The 8,473-nt window shown below is 36.3% G+C and overlaps 1 pseudogene; it reads left to right on the top strand.

The window, feature by feature from the left end:
- The first annotated feature begins 1,344 nt into the window (after positions 1–1,344).
- On the top strand, positions 1,345–6,741 carry LOC105809216 (annotated as a pseudogene).
- The last annotated feature ends 1,732 nt before the right edge of the window (positions 6,742–8,473 follow it).

Here is an 8,473-nt window from a genome sequence, read left to right as displayed (position 1 = left end):
TCATATGAGGTGAAAGTTGCCGAATTTTGAAGACTGTACAAGTTTGCCTGGGTGAACACAAGTAGGAAAGAGCATGTATACTCATCGAATAAATTAAGGAAATAAACAGATGAGCTCTGAGCACTGAATGTGACTGTGCACTCAAAAGTCCCCCACTGCAGAGACTCTATGGTGGCTGTGGGCACCCTCTGTGACAGTCTTTCCAGCTAGACTGTCATCTGATTCTAGATTCTTTCTTGGCTACATAGGAACCAAGGATTTTAAAGCCATGATTTTACTGCATAATTTTAATTTAGTTGTTAGGAGCTAAATATTACCTCTGTTTTTATATTGCCATTCCTTCGATAGCATGTTAAATCTACTTTCATATTCTACCATTCCCCCCACTCCTTGTGGCAAATCGAGGTTCTAGGCTATGCAAAGTGGAGATCATATTCTTAGAAAAAATAAAAAAAATGTAAAAATATATTCTAATATGCAACAGTGCTTCAATGGGTTTGAATGTTTTAAACACCTTAAAACAATTATTTACACAATGTTCCTTATTTTCTTAAAGATGCTAATGCAGAATTATTGCCTGTCTTAGCTCATCTGTGCTGCTATAACAAAATATCTGAGACTGAGTCATTTACAAAGAACAAAAATTTATTCCCTCATGGTTCTGAAAACTGGGAACTCCAAGATGAAGGTGTCTGCAGGTTTGGGGTCTGGTAAGGGATACAGTTTCTGCGTCCAAGATGCTTCCTAGGACACAGTGTCCTCACATGGTGGGAGAAAGGAAAAGAGAGAACCTGTTTCCTCAAGCTCTTTTATAATGGTCCTAATCCCATCCATGAGGGTTCTGCTTTTATGACTTAATCACTTCCTGAAGTCCCCACCTCTTAATTCATGATTAAGTTTTATCGTATGAATTTCTGGAGACGTATTCAGATCATAGAATTGCCTTTAGTTATTTTAAAAAGTTTCCTTTTACTCTTATAAATTCTGATTAAAAGGTCTACTTTATGCCAATTATCTGACTTGCTTCACTTTTCTTTATTCATGTTTCAAACACAAATTCTGTAATCTCTATAGCTGCTGCCAAAATTTGACTAAGTCTTGAGAATTTCTTGCCGTAATGTCTTAATGTTGTATGATACAAAAAGAATTATCTTCTATTTTATCTCTTTCTTCTTCATGATCTTTCTCTTCTCCTTTATGTTTTTCTTCTCTTTTACCTCCTCCCCTTTCTCCTCTGTTTTATTTATTCATAAGTTTACCATTATTTTTATGCTTCTCTCCTTTTCATCACTCTTCATTTTCTCATATTTTGCTTTTGTTTTCTTCTTTCCTATATAGGGCACAATGTCTTATAAATTGCACAAGAATGCTAAGGTACGATTATTGCCTTTAACTCATATTCTTGAATGGTAATTTTTTTTGTTGTTTTTTACACCAATAGCTTTCCTAGGAATTAAAAAAAATAAATTTAAACAAAAATAAAATTTATAACATTTCTACCAAGACAATAAATTCCTGTAAACTATAATGTTTTGAATAATACTAGATACTTTCCAGAAACAAATCACTCCTATTCATTTTTGCATTTTCTCTACATATGCAAATGGTTTAAATTCATTTTGAAAATATGTATTTAGTTACCAACACTTTTTTTGACATTCTTTGGACTGTTTAAAATCAAATATCTGGTGGGAGTACCCTGGCCAAGATCACTATGGCAACTGTGACATGGCTAGTACCCTCATTGGTACACCCTACTACTTGAGCCCCCAATTGTTCTCAAACAGACCCAACAATTATTAATATAAGTCTGATATTTGGGCTTTGGGATACTGTGTCTATGGCCACCCTAAAGCATGCTTTCAATGCAAAACATACCAATTCTTTTATTTATCAGGTTATTGAAGAAAAGCTGCTACCAGTGCCAATAGGTTACAGCTCAGAGCTGGCAGAACTGAAGAACAATGCTGAGCAAAAGGCCTGAAGAAAGATGGTCTGATAGTAACATCCTGAGGCAGCCTTACATAAAGTGCCAAATCTCTTTGTTTTTGGAGGCCACGAAGGCAAAAATCTCCAAAAATAACATTAAAAATGGTGACTATAAATCTAAGCCTATTGCCATAGTGGTTTCCAGAAAGGCAGAATCAAATCATAAAGTGATCCACCCTCAACCACACTCTTCTGAGGGCTCTGACATAGTTGTGATGGATGAAGACAAATGTTGGTCCCAGGAGAAACTCATAGTCATTGGTTCCTTGAAGTCACCTACTAGTCTGAAAGACCACACCTGAAAACCAGACATGAGAAATATCACAGAGTCATTGGCCACAACAAGTAGGGTAAATATTGACATCTTACCTTCAGATAAGGAAGGATTCAGTGAACTAAGTGGTTTAGTTAAAGGAGAATCAACCAAGACACTTAGACGGCTCTAATGGGCTAGAAGGTAAATGCAGTATTTCTCAAGTGAAGGAGGAGAAACTGCAGCATAACACTAAGTCCACTGCTCAGGCTGAAAACCTGGTCCCTACATGGGTCTCTGACAACGTCACTGAAGAAAGGAATGAACCAGTGAAGCCTCTGCAGCCCCTAAACAAAGATCAAAAGCCAAAGGACCAGGTTAGTGATATGCACTAAATGTTGGTTTCAAAGAGAGGACTTAAAAGGATGTTTACAAAGGTGTAGATTGTGTTGTTAAGTTATGCTCTAGTTGTTGTTTTAGAAAAATCAGTCATTCCATGTACCAGTTTAAACATAGAATAATATTTTCATCACCCCCAAAAGAAACCCCTTCCTTAGCACCAATCACTCTCCATTCCCCCTTACTTCCAACCTCTGGCAACATTTGTCCCTACGGATTTGTCTATTCTGAATATCTCATATAAATAGAATCATACAAAAAGATCAAGCGTCTGATTTTACTAGAAGTTATGGTTAATGGATTTTCATCAAATCTGTTGTCTATTTTGCCCTTTTATATAAAAGAGCCACCTAAGAGTATTATTCATATGTTATTATCTAGAAATTCTTTTTTTTTTTTTTTTTTTTTGAGACAGAGTCTCACTCTTTTGCCCAAGCTATTATTTTTTATTATTATTTTTTTTTTATTTCAGCAAATTATGGGTGTACATATGTTTAGGTTACGTGTGTTGCCCTTGGTTCCCCCACCCCCCCACCGAAGTCCGTGTTTCAAATATGTCCATCCTTCGGGTAGTGCGCATTGCCCTCCTTGTGTATACAAATACTCCTCCCCTCCTCCCTCTTCCCCCCTCCTCCCACCGCCCTCCCCCTTCCCTAGCATCCACTAGATGTTGTTCTGATATGTGCATTTATGTGTTGATTAGTTAATACCAATTTGATGGTGAGTACAAATGGGTCCCGTTCTGCTGCTCTTGTGGTGCTCCACTTTGGATAATGGGCTTAAGTTTAATCCAGGAAAGTGTAAGAGATGCTAGATCACTGTCATTTCTTATGATTGAGTAATATTCCATTGTGAACATATACCAAATTTTGATAATTCACTCATGGATTGACGGGCACTTGGGTTGTTTCCACATTCTTGCAATAGTGAATTGTGCTGCCATAAACATTCGGGTGCAGATGTCTTTATCGTAGAATGTTCTGTGCTCTTTTGGGTAGATGCCTAATAGTGCTATTGCTGGATCGAATGGTATTTCTATTTTTAGCTCTCTGAGGTATCTCCAAATTCTTTTCCACAGAGGCTGCACTAACTTACAGTCCCACCAGCAGTGTAGAAGTGTTCCTGTCTCTCCACATCCTCGCCAACATTTGTTGTTTTGTGTTTTTTTGATAGAGGCCAATCTCACTGGGGTTAGGTGATACCTCATTGTGGTTTTGATTTGCATTTCTCTAATGATTAGAGATGTTGAGCGTTTTTTTATATGTTTGCTGGCCATTATTCTGTCTTCTTTTGAAAAGTTTCTGTTCATTTCGCTTGCCCATTTGTTGATGGGGTTGTTTGATTTTTTCTTGTTGACTTTTTTGAGTTCTAGATAGATTCTGGTTATCAGCCCTTTATCAGATGTGTAGAGAGCAAATATTTTTTCCCATTCTGTGGGCTGTCTATTCACTCTAATGATAGTTTCCTTGGCAGTGAAGAAGCTTTTTAATTTGATTAGATCCCACTTATTTATTTTTGTTGCTGCGGCGATTGCTTTGGGGGTCTTCTTCAAGAATTCCTTACCTAGGCCGATGTCTGAAAGGGTCTTCCCAACATCTTCATTTAGAATTCTTAAGGTTTCGTGCCTTAGGTTTAAGTCTGTTATCCACCTTGAGTTGATTTTTGTGAGAGGTGAGAGGTAGGGGTCTAGTTTCAGTCTTCTGCATGTAGCTATCCAGTTTTCCCAGCACCACTTATTGAAAAGAGATTCTTTTCCCCAGTGTATGTTTTTGTCAGCTTTGTCAAAGATTAGATTACCATATGCAGCTGGTTTCATCTCTGGATTCTCAGTCCTGTTCCAGAGGTCAATGTCTCTATTTTTGTGCCAGTACCAAGCTGTTTTAATCACTACAGCCTGGTAGTACAGCTTAAAGTCAGGTAAACTGATACCTCCCAGTTTGTTCTTTTTACTTAAGATTGCTTTGGCTATACGAGGTCTTTTCTGGTTCCATACAAAGCGTAGAATTATATTTTGCAGATCTGTGAAGAATGATAATGGGATTTTGATAGGGATTGCATTAATTCTGTAGATCACTTTAGGTAGTATGGACATTTTAACGATATTGATTCTACCAATCCATGAGCAAGGTAGGTTTTTCCATCTGTTTACATCTTCTACAATTTCTTTTTCTAGTGTTTCGTAGTTCTCCCTGTATAAGTCTCTTACATCTTTCGTTAAATATATTCCTAGATATTTAATTTTCTTTGAGGCTATTGTAAAAGGAATTGCCTTTTTGATTTGATCTTCTGCTTGACTGTTGTTGGCATATATGAATGCCTCAGATTTGACAGCAATTAGGCAAGAGAGGGATATTAAGGGTGTCCAAAGGGGGACAGACGAGATCAAACTCTCGCTCTTTGCTGATGATATAATATTATATCTAGAAAACTCCAAAGACTCATCTAAGAGACTCCTAGAACTGATAAACGAATTCAGCAAAGTCTCAGGCTACAAAATCAACACACACATATCTAGAAATTCTTTACTTCTATTTTCTAATATAACAGGTTGTCAATAACTGTGAAGGGTCTAAGATTTTACCCTACTTAAAAGCTAAGAAGTTAGTCTGTTACAGTTTTGTGGATGATGTCAGAATACTGCTGGGTCAGAGACAAAAACCAGTTTATTGCTCTCAGAAATAGTAGTGATCGGAGTATCAGCAGTATCACATATCAGAATAATTTCTGTAAATCTAGGGCAAATTAGTTGAGATGGGGAAGGCTACCCTTACCAGAATTTTACAGGAAGAAAATTTTCAGTGGCCACTATTGATGGTCAACTTCTGGAAAGGACCACTGACATAATAAATTGGTTAAGCAAAGCAAAGTTTTATTCTGCAGAAAGAGAGACCACCTTTTTGAAAAAGTTTTAGTTGTATCTTGGAAAAAGGGAGGTCAAGAACATACAGTTATATGAATTTGGGATCTAGTTTTAGGTGAATCTTTTAATGATAGGTGGTTAGTTGGGATTAGACAATATGCATGATATGATAGTTTGGTATTAGTGTACAAAGCAAGGTGGGAGTTTTGAAGTAAGTCTTGATAATTAACCAGTCATTTGATAAACGAGTAATTTTCCCTTTCAAGGTAGGTATTATACACAGGAGGAGTTATTTACTCTGATGAGCAACCTATTGTTTTGAGAGGGAGCTAGTTGAATAGTTTATTATTTGGATAAATGGATTTTCAAGATTCTTGCCACTTTATCTTACTGGGCAAGAATTTCCTGCAATAGTAAAGTCATGTTCTTGATCCTATTAGATATTAGAAAGCAGACAGTGGTGGAAGCAGCTTGAATAGAAAATCAAAGGTACGAAGACCAGCTAGCATATGTGCCATAATAAAGAATTTGTCTGGTCTTTGTCCTGAGTACCTGTCATGGAGCTCTTAAAACCCTTGAAATTTCTTGAGTGAAAGGAATGTCTTTGTTATGCTAATTAAAATTAGCTAATTAAAAATAGTGTGCTAACTCTTACAGAAATAAGGTATACTTTAATGATTTTTTATTTTTAAATAAAATAAAGTGTTTGGTGACTCATGATAAGCCCCTAGATAGCTTCAGAATGGGGGTTGGCCACCAGAAAGGCCAGCCTGACGTCAAGAGAGGAAAGGGGGATAGAGATTGGGCTTGATCATGTGGCCAATGGTTTAATCAACCTTGCCTATGTAAATGAAACACTTCTGGACACTGAAGCTCAATGGAATTTTCTGGCTGTTGATTACATAGATGTGCTGTGAGGGTGATGTGGACTGACTCCATGAAAGGTGGCACAGAAACCCTGGATCTCCTTCTAGACCTCACTATTTAAATCTATTTGTTTGGTTCTCTTATGTGTACCCTTTATAATAAAATTGTTATCATGAGTATAGCACTTTTCTGAGTTCTGTGAGTTGCTTTAGTACATTATTTTATTTTATTTTTTTGGAGACAGAGTCTTGCTCTGTTGCCTGGGCTAGAGTGCCATGGTGTCAGTCTAGCTCAGAGCAACCTCAAACTCCTGGGCTTAAGCAATCCTTCTGCCTCAGCCTCCCTAGTAGCTGGGACTACAGGCATGCGCCACCATGCCCGGCTAATTTTTTCTATATATTTTTAGATGTCAAGCTAATTTCTTTCTATATTTTTCAGTAGAGATGGGATCTCACTCTTACTCAGGCTGTTCTCGAACTCCTGACCTCAAGTGATCCTCCCGCCTTGGCTTCCCAGAGTGCTAGGATTACAGGCGTGAGCCATCTAGTGCATTATTAAACCTAAGGGGGTTTGTGGGGAAACTCCTGAATTAGTAGTCGGTTGGTCAGAAGTGCAGGTGGCTTGGGGAACCCTAAGACTTGCAGCTGGCATCTGAAGTGAGAGTAGTCTTGTGGAAGATTGAGCCCTTAAACCTGTGGAGTCTGATGTTAACTTAGTGTCATAATTGAATTGCAGTATATCCAACTGGTGTTAAACAATTTAGGGTAGAAACAGAGGAGCCTACCATTGCATAAATAAGACATTTCCACAGACTTAAGGTGGCAGGAAATTTCCAGTTGCCTTTGTTGGGCAGACATAGAAAGCAGAACTGAGAAATATATTCCTAGTAAAATTAGAAAAAATAAAGAAAAAGAGAAATCTAAATTCTCTTCTTACAATTTCCTTTTAAAAATAAAAAAGCATTAAAGTTTACCTTATTTCTTTAAGAGTTATCTCACAATTTTTAATTCATATCATGATCTCTTTTTATAGTTTTGCCTCTTAATAATGACTAATACAACTTTCTAGTAGTGTAAAGCTTTAACATTTTTAAAACTAAAAATGCATGTTAAGTGTAGCAGAACAATTCACAATTGGCCTAATTTCCCCAGTTATTTTGCTACTGAAAGAAGAGAAGAAGAGGTGTATATTCAAAATTCCTAGCAGAATACTGGCAACAGCTTTAATCACTGGAGGGATTTTACTCCTTTTTATACCTGGAGCTATGTAAAGCAGTAGTTCCCTAGATAATTGAAATAAAATAACATTGAAATTGCTAGAGGTGAAATGTTTAACTTGCATATTTAGCTACTGAAAACATATCAGTGACATTTGAGACTTTTTTCTATTTTTGTTTCTATAGAAAAGAGAAATTCCAGGTATCACAGATAGCAAAAAGAATAGAAGATAAACATAACCAATCTCTTTGCTTCAATCTCATCTTAGAAAATGTATAGAAATTAAAGAACATCTTATACTTATCCTTGTTATTGTCATGAGAATCTCAGAAAACATAGTAAAGAAGCATTTTTCTTTATTGCCTCTTGTCACTGTGTATCTCTGTTTGTAAAAATGGTTTGAAACAGAGATCTAACTTATTTTCCAGACCAGGAAAGAACTTATAAATAACTTGTTTACTGATGCCATAATTATTCACTTATATCAAAGAAAGTCTTCCCTAGAAAATGCTGCCCTGTTTTTACAGTTTAATATACTTTTATCAGAACTGCCACCCCTTACAAGAGAAATGTACCAGATTCAGTTTATGCAAAGAAATTGGGAACAAGCTATGCATGGGTAAGAAATGTCAACAAACATAAAATTATTAGACTAAGAAGACCAGTAACTTAGAAAGTATGAAATACGTAAAATATATGGAAGTGTGTAAATTATGTTTTCACATTAATTGCTGATTGTCCTGATTCAACTTATTATACTGAAGTTTGCAAAAATAATATTTTTATAATTATCACATTTATTTTGAATTTATTATCTCTAAAGGAGAACCTTCCCCCTTTTCTTATTTTCTTTGTCTCTTTCTCTTTTATAAGTGAAGTCATGTATTT

The sequence above is a fragment of the Propithecus coquereli genome, unplaced genomic scaffold (genome assembly GCF_000956105.1).
Source record: "Propithecus coquereli isolate 6110/MARCELLA unplaced genomic scaffold, Pcoq_1.0 Scaffold192, whole genome shotgun sequence".
Lineage (NCBI taxonomy): Eukaryota > Metazoa > Chordata > Mammalia > Primates > Indriidae > Propithecus > Propithecus coquereli.
The sequence above is the reverse complement of the archived record's forward strand: the minus strand, read 5'-3'. Positions and strand labels throughout refer to the sequence as shown.